Consider the following 9,705-nt stretch of genomic DNA (forward strand, 5'->3'; position numbering starts at 1 on the left):
CAGGATCCTTTTCTGCAGGAGAAAAGTACATAAAGCATTTTGCTTCTCCTGCAGTCTAACTTGCACTGAATAGTGAGATGCTCTGAGATGCCTATGGTTTGCTACTGTGGATGATGATTAGACTTTACACTGTGCATTCAAATTCAGACTGCATTTTCCTCACTGGCTGTTTAAGCATTCTTCCAGCCATTCGAACATGGTACAGTAAATATCTCATCGGTCGTTGAGACTATTTTAGTGCAGTCAGAGGGGTGGGAGGCCTGGATGCGCCATCCTGAGCCAGGATTCACGCCACTGCTGATGAGGGAGTATAGTGGAGAGGGGGCTGTAGCACAAACGAGAGGGCATAACCGAGTGCAAGACAGGGGAGGATGTCTGTTTATCTGCCTACGCGCACAGGTGGACACTCGCCCGTCATGCAGCCTTCTCAGAGCCGCCGCAGAGTGTCGCTGTTGACTGACAGTCGACTGCAGCATGAATAAAACTGAGGCACAGGGTTGATCTGCTCGTTTCATAACAGCATTCTCACATGTGTTTTTAACAAGAGCATTCGTATAAATCAATATGTGACTGTTTGCTCTGTAGCAGAAACCCGCAGCGGGTCGTACGTTAGCTCTCTCTCGAGGAAGCGGTGTCTGTGTGCATGCCACTACCATCGCTCGTTTATTAGAAGCCCACAAGATCTTCCAATATGCCAGCTAGCTCAACCTCTGTGTCTTGTTGTTTTTGGTGTAGCAATGGTGTTTGTGTCTCAAGTTGTGTGTGCGCGAAACCGAGGTAAATGTGCATCCTAATGAAATACCCTTTATATTGTTGGCATGCATAACATATACTATCACATCATGAATTGTTGAGTTTTATATTAGTAATGAGCATTTAATGGAAATTGAACGCAGAGCACCAGTACTTAAAATGACTTAAATACAGTAGTTGAGTAAATGTAGCCAGCTGAAATGATTAGTTTATTAGATGGTCAATCAAATGACAGCAACTTATATAGTAACTATTTGAGTTGGTGGTCTATTCAGTATAGTAATAATTATGGGAACAGAAGCCCACAATATGAACTAATATTTACAGAATAGAGATTGTGAGCTCATGGGTTGTTAATTCCTCTCACTGAACACACGGTGGCAGCAGTCCTCTTTATAGGATAACCGATACAGATACCCAGAGGCTCGGTCACAGAGTTTATTATGCTGTATTTATAGTCCTTTTATTGTCATTGTTTTTGCATTTTGTTTGTTTTTTTTAGTAACATCCTCCCCATGCAAAAAGTAAAAGAAAGTAAAAGCAAAACAAACGTGTGTTTGTATATGTATGATGTATTTCTTATTGCCATGATATTTTTCAGTGAGAGTGTTTTTAATAGTTAATTGTCAGCTGGTTGTTAATCACCTCGCATATTTGTGATGAAGACATTTTATTTCAGGATTAGGGGAAGAAAAGTAAAAGAAGGAAACACTAAGAAAAACAAAAAAACAAAAAACCACCAGATATCTGGATAATTTTACCTCTAAAAAACAGCAGCTCTGTTGTTACATTGTTGGACAAATCAAGAGTTTGACCTGATGGTGGCGCCAGAGGAAAACGTAAAAGATCCCCACATTTTTTGCAATTCATCCTAAGGGTGACTTTTTATTTAAACCTTTTTAATAGTTGATACTTCAGGCTGGATGGTGGGCCGAGCTGCAAATCTACATTTGCAATTCTTGCTTTAGGGATAGCAATAGGAGAAATTAGATAAATCCTGTGTTGTGTAGCGACATTGTTGGATTTGGCCTTTTTTAGGTGAGTTATTCCCAAAAACTAAAATACAGAATATCAGCAGAGCTTTTTTTTTATCATCCCAGTATTGCTATCCCCAGGAAAAGAATCATTCGTTTGTTTGTTATTTATTTTGTTTGACTTCAGAGAAGGCAGAGTGACACAAGGGAGGAACTTAGGAGTATTGAAATGCACCCACATCAAACAGCTGTCAACCCCCCCCCTCCCTCTGAAAGCCCTGAGCTGTATCTGTCACTCCCCCTGTGTCCCACCCATCCACCCATCCATCCCCTCAGATGACTGAAGCCTGCCTCCTCAACTTATTCACACTCTTTCATTAACAACACACACGTTCACAGAGGGACAGACTCACAAACACTCACGCATTCCCTCAATTACCCATCAGCCCATCCGGTCCCCGAGGTGTCGGCCATCACTGTCTGGCGTTTCCCCAGCAACCACAGCCTCCCCTGTCAGATTTGAGAAAGTGCTTTTTTTCTGTTTGCTTTGGTTTCTGGAGGATTAATGGACACGCGTTATTGTGCTGCTGTTGTGTCAAGGTGTGTGTGTATGAGTAGAGGAGGATTACACTGAAGCATGTCATACGAGGCAAATGGAACAATGAATAGTATTTTTTTCATGCAATTATGCTTCTGTTAAAGGATTCAATTCGCCCAAACTGCTCATGACATTTGGCTCTCATAGGAAGCTAATTTGTCTGGCAGAGAACTGCAGACTGAATCCAGACCAGCTATGCATGCATACATATTTCTGGGGATCATTCGCATTATTTTACATACCAATATTCCATGTAGTGCAGCTACGGCAAGGGATCTATTTTGCAATCATGGATAATTCATGAACTGCACAGACACTGCATACGAAAATCCTTTTGAAGGCGGTTTGCAGCTGGGGAAATTCCCCTTTCTTCCCACTTGCCTTCACTTTGCAAAGGCCGTGCTTCTTCTGTTTCAGTGCATGTGAGTCTGCTGTGTCTTCTCAATCAGGTTGTATGACTCACCTGTGGTGTAGAGGCTAAAATCTGCTCCTTGTTTTCAACATGTGATGTAGTTTCACTCAAACATGTAAAGACATGAGGAGTATTGACAGATCTGTAACAGGCAGAACCAGAGGGGTGTGTCTGACACTGTGTTAACACGCACATGCTTGTCATATAATCAGGAATATTGACATTATGTAGGGAAGTGCTCAGATTCTGTAATCTTTACTTCTTGTCTAAACACAGAGTTATGTGATTATGTCGTGCCCGCCTTTGATCAGATATCTGACCAGGTTCATAATCTTAACGTGCAGCATGAAGGACGCACAGAGCTTGATCAGAGTCTTTCTTCTGCAGCAGTTTGATAAACAATGATTCTGATTTATACAGCAGCTCAAATTAGATCAGTTGTCTGGCAAATGTTTGGGATCAGCTGCTCGTTTCAGATTCTAATGACATTAATAATGATTACTGTGTTGGCATTTTTGTTTTAGGTTGTGTTTATAACAATGTGATATCACAAGTTATCTGAGTGGACGTTAAAAAGGTGTTCATACAACATGAATTAATCCAAAATAAAGAATCACAGTAGAGACTCATTAAGTTTGTCACTATTACACACAGTCAGGTTTGTCTACCGTATGACACAGGCTTCTTGTTCTATAACTGCATTTTTTAATCATATTTATAATCAGCTTTCAGGCCATTCAAACAATAATATAACAGGTCTACTAATGGTTTGCGGCTACTGCAAATAATGGTAACTTAAAAACACACACATCTTTTGGGTCAGCAGGTCAAATACAGAAATGATGACAAAAGACACTCACAAAAGATGAGGTGCATTTTCATGAAGTTTCTAGAAACTACCGCTTCTTAATTTTGGTTTAATGAGTTAAAAAGCAACATTTGGCTGAATCAGCCGCTCAGACTGACCTCTCGGACCTGTCTTAGTGTTGTTTTAACACATGTTTATTTGTAATATATGTATTTTTAATATGAAGCATGGTTTACAGATAATTCATTATGCTAATTTAAGTGTATTCAGCGTCATCACACAGAAGGCATTAATAAGCTCCTATAATAGCAGGCATGGCACTCACTGTTAAGTGCTGCTGTGGGAAACATGCAGTACTTTCAGAGCGTTCTTAGAAGACATTCATCATTTCAAAGAAAGAATATCTGAAAAGTGGGACCTGTTTTGTCTTGAACCCGTTATTACTCTGCTCTATTTTTCACAGCATGGCTGCGGCCCTGCTCCACAGTGTTCAGTGGTGGAAAGTACTGTCTAAAGTATCTTAGACACTTTTACTTTCATTTAACTTCCATTTTATGCTGCCTTAAACATCTTCTCCAGACTCAGGAGTATCGTTTTTTTTTGTCCAATCTCTCAACAGTTTAAGTTACCTTTTAATGTTTTAATACTCTTCCATTCCAGTGAAAACCATTTATCTCCAGATGGGTCGATTTTAATTGGTTTTCATAAACTCAGGACAAAGTTTTCTTAAATGTGTTGGGAAAATGATCTAACTTACAATTTAAAACATTCTTAGATCAGCTAGAAAATGTATTGGCATAAAGCTGAAAACATGGCTGATTTTATGAGCTCCTGAAAAGTAAAATATGATGCATTCCTGTAGATTTGACTACTGGACAGTTAATAAAAGATTTCAAATCAGCACAACCTTTAACATCTATTGCTGTAAAATGCAACACAGACATGCAACAGTAATATTAATCCAAACACAACTATTTCACAGAAAAACACTGAACATAACGGTTAACTGCACAATCATTACTCCTTATTAAGAATACATCTTGATTTACTAAGTAATAAGGTAATAGGTATGTTTCCATTGCAGGATTTTTCCTTGTAGTGGAGTATTGTTAAAGGCTATAATAATCTGCATACTTATTCCATCACTGTAAGATTCCTCCTTTTTCAGGAGGAGGTGCATTGTTGACTCTAAAATGACCCTTACAAGCACATGTCATCCCCTGCACGCTTTGTAATGGCTGCTAATTAATAATCACTGTCAAGTCTGAAGATCTGTGCTGAAGAACTGAAGGCTCTGAGAGGACAAAGGAGCCAATCGAATTACTGCCCATTTTACTGATTTCATTTCCATGGTGGAGGCCGCAGCGGTGAAGCGTCTTCAGTGGGTAATGGTTTCTGGCAACGATGGGGCCCTTAGTCCTGTTCATTGGAGCTGCAACATCCCCCCAGGGTTTCATTGGCAGTTAGAGCTATGGTTTCTCTTCTCTTAAGGTCATTTAATGGAAAAAATAAGTTATGCTTGTCATTAACCTCACGCACTGCTCTTTATGCATAAAGAAACTAGGCTTTAGTACTCAGCTAAACAATGTCCTTGTGGAACTGCGTAGGTCAATCGAATGTGAAATTAGATGATTTAGAATTCATCTTTATTTAGGCTACCAATAAGCTGAAAGGCTGTATGGTATTATAGCGATTGTCAGGGAACGGGCCAGAGATCTTTAATTAGAGGGGCAGAAACTGAGAGAATGGGGGAGGGACCTTAGTGTTTAAGGAGCGGGACACTTCTCCAGGGATGGGGTGTTTTACCTTTGAAGTGTGTGGTGGGACTGTGTGCAGCACAGAGTCCGCCTCAAATCCGTGGGTTACTACTGCCATGTTTGCTCATTATGTTTTCATAGGCTGATTCTTAGACGCCTGAGTCAAATCTCTTCCCCCAGGAGAGACTGACTCCAGGGGAATAGCGGCGAGGCAGATATGCTCGCGTGTCGTCAAGTCATGAATTGATGCCACTGTCATCAAAAATTCTCCTTTGAATCCAGGTGGTACCTTGACATGCTAAGTATGTTTTTATTTTGATTGTTTGATTGACAAGTCATAGTGATTTGGCCTGAACAGTATGGAGCGAGCTGTCTCAATTCTGTCTTCTCTTTTAAGCCTTATAACGACCTTAACCCTCCTAAGTTATACGTCTACATGCTCATTTGACTACATTAATTCTTTCTTTGGCCTTTTGTTTGAATTAAATCGAGCAAACGGCAGAGAAAATGTCATTTAAATTGCCTTCTTTTTATTATGCTTAGCAGACCTTTGACATTTAAGGATTTCATCTTTGTCTTATGTTCTTGCCTTTGTTCACTTTAATATCCATCAAAGTACAAACCTTATGGCCCGTATAATGAGACACAAAAATGTCATAAAATACAGGATCGTTAGGTAATACGCCCGAATGACGTGCATCTGAAACTATCACTGTTACACAAATCATTTAATTTCTGACTTTAAAATGCTGTTCATAATAAAAGTACAGGGTTTTTAAGGAAAAACTAGGAGATAATAAATGGATTACAATATACAACTGTAAAGTATTTTTAATGGGTTACATGAGATTTGAAGGTTTTTCCTGGTCAAATCCCGCCTAACGATCATCCAGGGATCACATAAATCACTACTCTGATTTGATTTATAGGTATTCATGGATTCTTTTAAAATATAATATATTATTTTATATGGTATTTATATCTTGGGGTCATTTTTTTCCGCCCCCTACCTTGTTAAAACCCATTAAACTGTGCATATAATCATCAATAAATGAATATATCATACTATTAATGCCTGTTTTAAGTTCCCATGTGCAAGTTAATGGATTGGATTTATTATGCTGTTTTTTTAAGACTTTCAGAATTAATAAAAATATGATTTATTTTGAATTGAATTTAGATTTGAAATTAAGTGCTTCTACAAAGCTGTTGTGGTTTCTATTTTTTTAAGTCAGACACACTGGCAGCTGCTGAGTCTGTCTAATGCATTTCTCTCTGACCTGATACTCTCTGTAAACCAAATCTATCTGGACCGGCTCTGTAATGAGATGCATTAGAGTCGTGTGGCACAGAAATCCAATACTCCCAGCCATCCTCCCTCCACCAATCCACCATGGACCAGGCCATAAACTGAGCTAAATTTAGTGGAGTCTTTTGTCTCTGTCTTGCTCTGAAATCTTTTTTACTTCTGAGACTTGTCAACACACGGAAAATTGATGTCTTGTCAGATGATGTTCGAACTGTTTTAAATGTGATTCCATCGATTCCTCTCGTCTGTTATCTGTATCTCGTGTGCCCTTCCTGTTGCAACGCTTGTCACTTATTTCAATATGGCTGTTTCATTGCTGGATGATAAAGCCATTATCTAGCCTATTCAACAACTGTCACACTGTCGCTGAGCGGGTAACAATTAATTTTCTCCAGTGACAAAACCTCAGCGGGTTCCTGAATTGAGATTACATTTCTTTGTCAATTTTTATTTGAAAATGTGTATTTCACAAACTTGTGTGTGTGTGTGTGTGTGTGTGTGTGTGTATGTGTATGTGTGTGTGTGTGTGTGTGTGTGTGTGTGTGTGTGTGTGTGTGTGTGTGTGTGTGTGTGTGTGTGTGTGTGTGTGTGTGTGTGTGTGTGTGTGTGTGTGTGTGTGTGTGTGTGCGTGCAGTTGGCACACGTGTCTGTGCTCACGATGCATTTGATTCCCCTCAGTGGGCCCTCGGAGCTGTCAGCCTCAGAGTCGGTGGGATGCTCTGGATTGTGACAAACTGCAGCAGATGACAGTTGAAAGATGACGGGGAGCGATTGTGCGGCACTGCCGGCAGACGGGACTTTACCATTTAATATGAGTACTGCATCATGTTTTGCATCCATTTAAATTTATGCAAGTGATTACGTTTCCCTTACAAAGCCGAAACACAGTCGGTGAATATATTTGACCAGCATATAGGAATGCAGAATTTGTTAGCTTAGAATGAGCTCTTCATTTCTACGTTTTCCACTGAGAGCCGCCATGTTGATAACTATATTACAGAAGCATAATAGAAAAATATTATTAAAGGAGGACATATTCTGCCCATTTCAGCTTCATATCTGTATTTAGTGCCTCTACTGTGAGATGTCTCCATGCTTTAATGTTCAAAAAACTCTTTATTTTTCTCATACTGCCTGTGCTGCAGCACCTCTTTTCACCCTTTGTCTGAAACCAGAGCCCAGTCTACTTTGATTGGTTAACTGGCCGGCTCTGTTGTTATTGGTTAGAGATGTCCCGCCCCTTAGCATTTCACTTACAACGTGTTGGAGCGCTAGCTAATATAAAAATAAGTGACAGAAACTGATGTCACCCTGTTATGGAAATAAACAGAGGAGTCCACTGGAAGCGTTTTAGGCAGGGGGGAGGCGGATGTCTGGGAGTTAAACTCCCTCTGGAGGGATCATAGGGATTTTAGCCTTTGCAGACCATTTACATGCACTAAAACCTTTATAACACACTAAAGGAAAGGGTAAACCCCCAAAAGCACAACACTGACTCTTTAATAAACAGCCTAAAAACATCAAGCTTTCTATCTGTTATGCAGTGAAAACTTTCAACTTGTTTTTCCTAAGTTGACTTCTTCTTCTGTAAACTTTGCCTTTGTAGGTCAGAGTGGTTTTATGCTGATTATAGTTTATGGAAATGTGGGTGTAATAAAAATAAAATACCATTAGCGTAATGGGATATTCTTCAGGCGGTGTGATTTAAGCTGACTATGATTTTAGTTTATGATTTATCTACAAAAACAAATGGTTAACAAAAATACCTCCACTTTCTCATACTCCTAGCTCCTCTGAGTCCGCACATCGACAAAGCTGGTGGGGAGAAAACATTTTTCGTTATGAAATATGCATGGTGTGTTCCGCAAAAAATATGTCACCGCTTTCTAACTCCGAACTGCTTTCCATGATCTTTCTTTTATGAAAAATGCATGTGTTGTTGTGCCTGGGAAACTTCTGGGCAGCCAAACCTCAGTTTGATTAGCGAGGAATCAAAGGAGGGAGGAGAACTACATCGAAATGCATTTGGTTTCTGAAAAACGTACACGACATTGAATAAAGTGGAGAGTGTAGGATTCCTCGAGCTAAACATGAGGATATACAAAGCAGAGCCACAAGCTACAATAAATCAAAAGTCTGCGGCACTGATCCTGAAAATACACTCATAAATCAATAATTACAACACATAGCTAAGGGATAAAAAAGTTTGCAAAAGGGCTTCATAAAGTGAAAACACATACTTTACAGTGTGATTGATAGATTTAACTTTAGGCAGAGATGCATCCGAATGCTGCATCTTTCCTTGAATGTAGATTTATAGCGTGTGGCCTGCTGAAGGCCTCGTCCTCCACCTCTCAGACTACTATTAATCACCTACACCTGGATTAGAGATGCCTGAATGGCTATAATTAATAACCATAAACCTCTGGGAATTTTAAGCAGCCATTCACATTTGTTGCTGGGGAGACTTTTTGGATGCTGATGGACAACCATGCCTTTAAAAGCCACTCTAATGCTTTTCCTCGTTCTCTGTGCAGAACTTAGGTCCAACTTATTCCACGCAGTCTGATGAACAGATACAAATTTGAGACACACTTCTGCTTGCTGATGTTCAGTGGATGCATTTACAGTTTCCAACCTGTGAGTGGTGCTGCCAGCCACTCTGTGTGTGTGTGTGTGTGTGTGTGTGTGTGTGTGTGTGTGTGTGTGTGTGTGTGTGTGTGTGTGTGTGTGTGTGTGTGTGTGTGTGTGTGTGTGTGTGTGTGTGTGTGTGTGTGTGTGTGTGTGTGTGTGTGTGTGTGTGTACTGATTCTCCTTCAGTGATCACAGGACAGTGTCTGCAAAACAGAATAGTGACAATTAAGACAATGGACCAGACAGAATGAGGCCCTCTGTGTATTCATTTATACTGCCCCTCCAACACACACACACACACACAGTACACACACATACACACAGTTCACACAGTACTCCAAGCAGCAATCTTTTCAATTCTCTCCATCTCTTTATAAAGAAATAATTATTCTGAGAATTTAAGACATTTAAACTTCTGTTTTCCACCCAGTAATCCCGTCTGAAAAACAATCAAAATACA

Source organism: Eleginops maclovinus, chromosome 8 (genome assembly GCF_036324505.1).
Source record: "Eleginops maclovinus isolate JMC-PN-2008 ecotype Puerto Natales chromosome 8, JC_Emac_rtc_rv5, whole genome shotgun sequence".
NCBI lineage: Eukaryota > Metazoa > Chordata > Actinopteri > Perciformes > Eleginopidae > Eleginops > Eleginops maclovinus.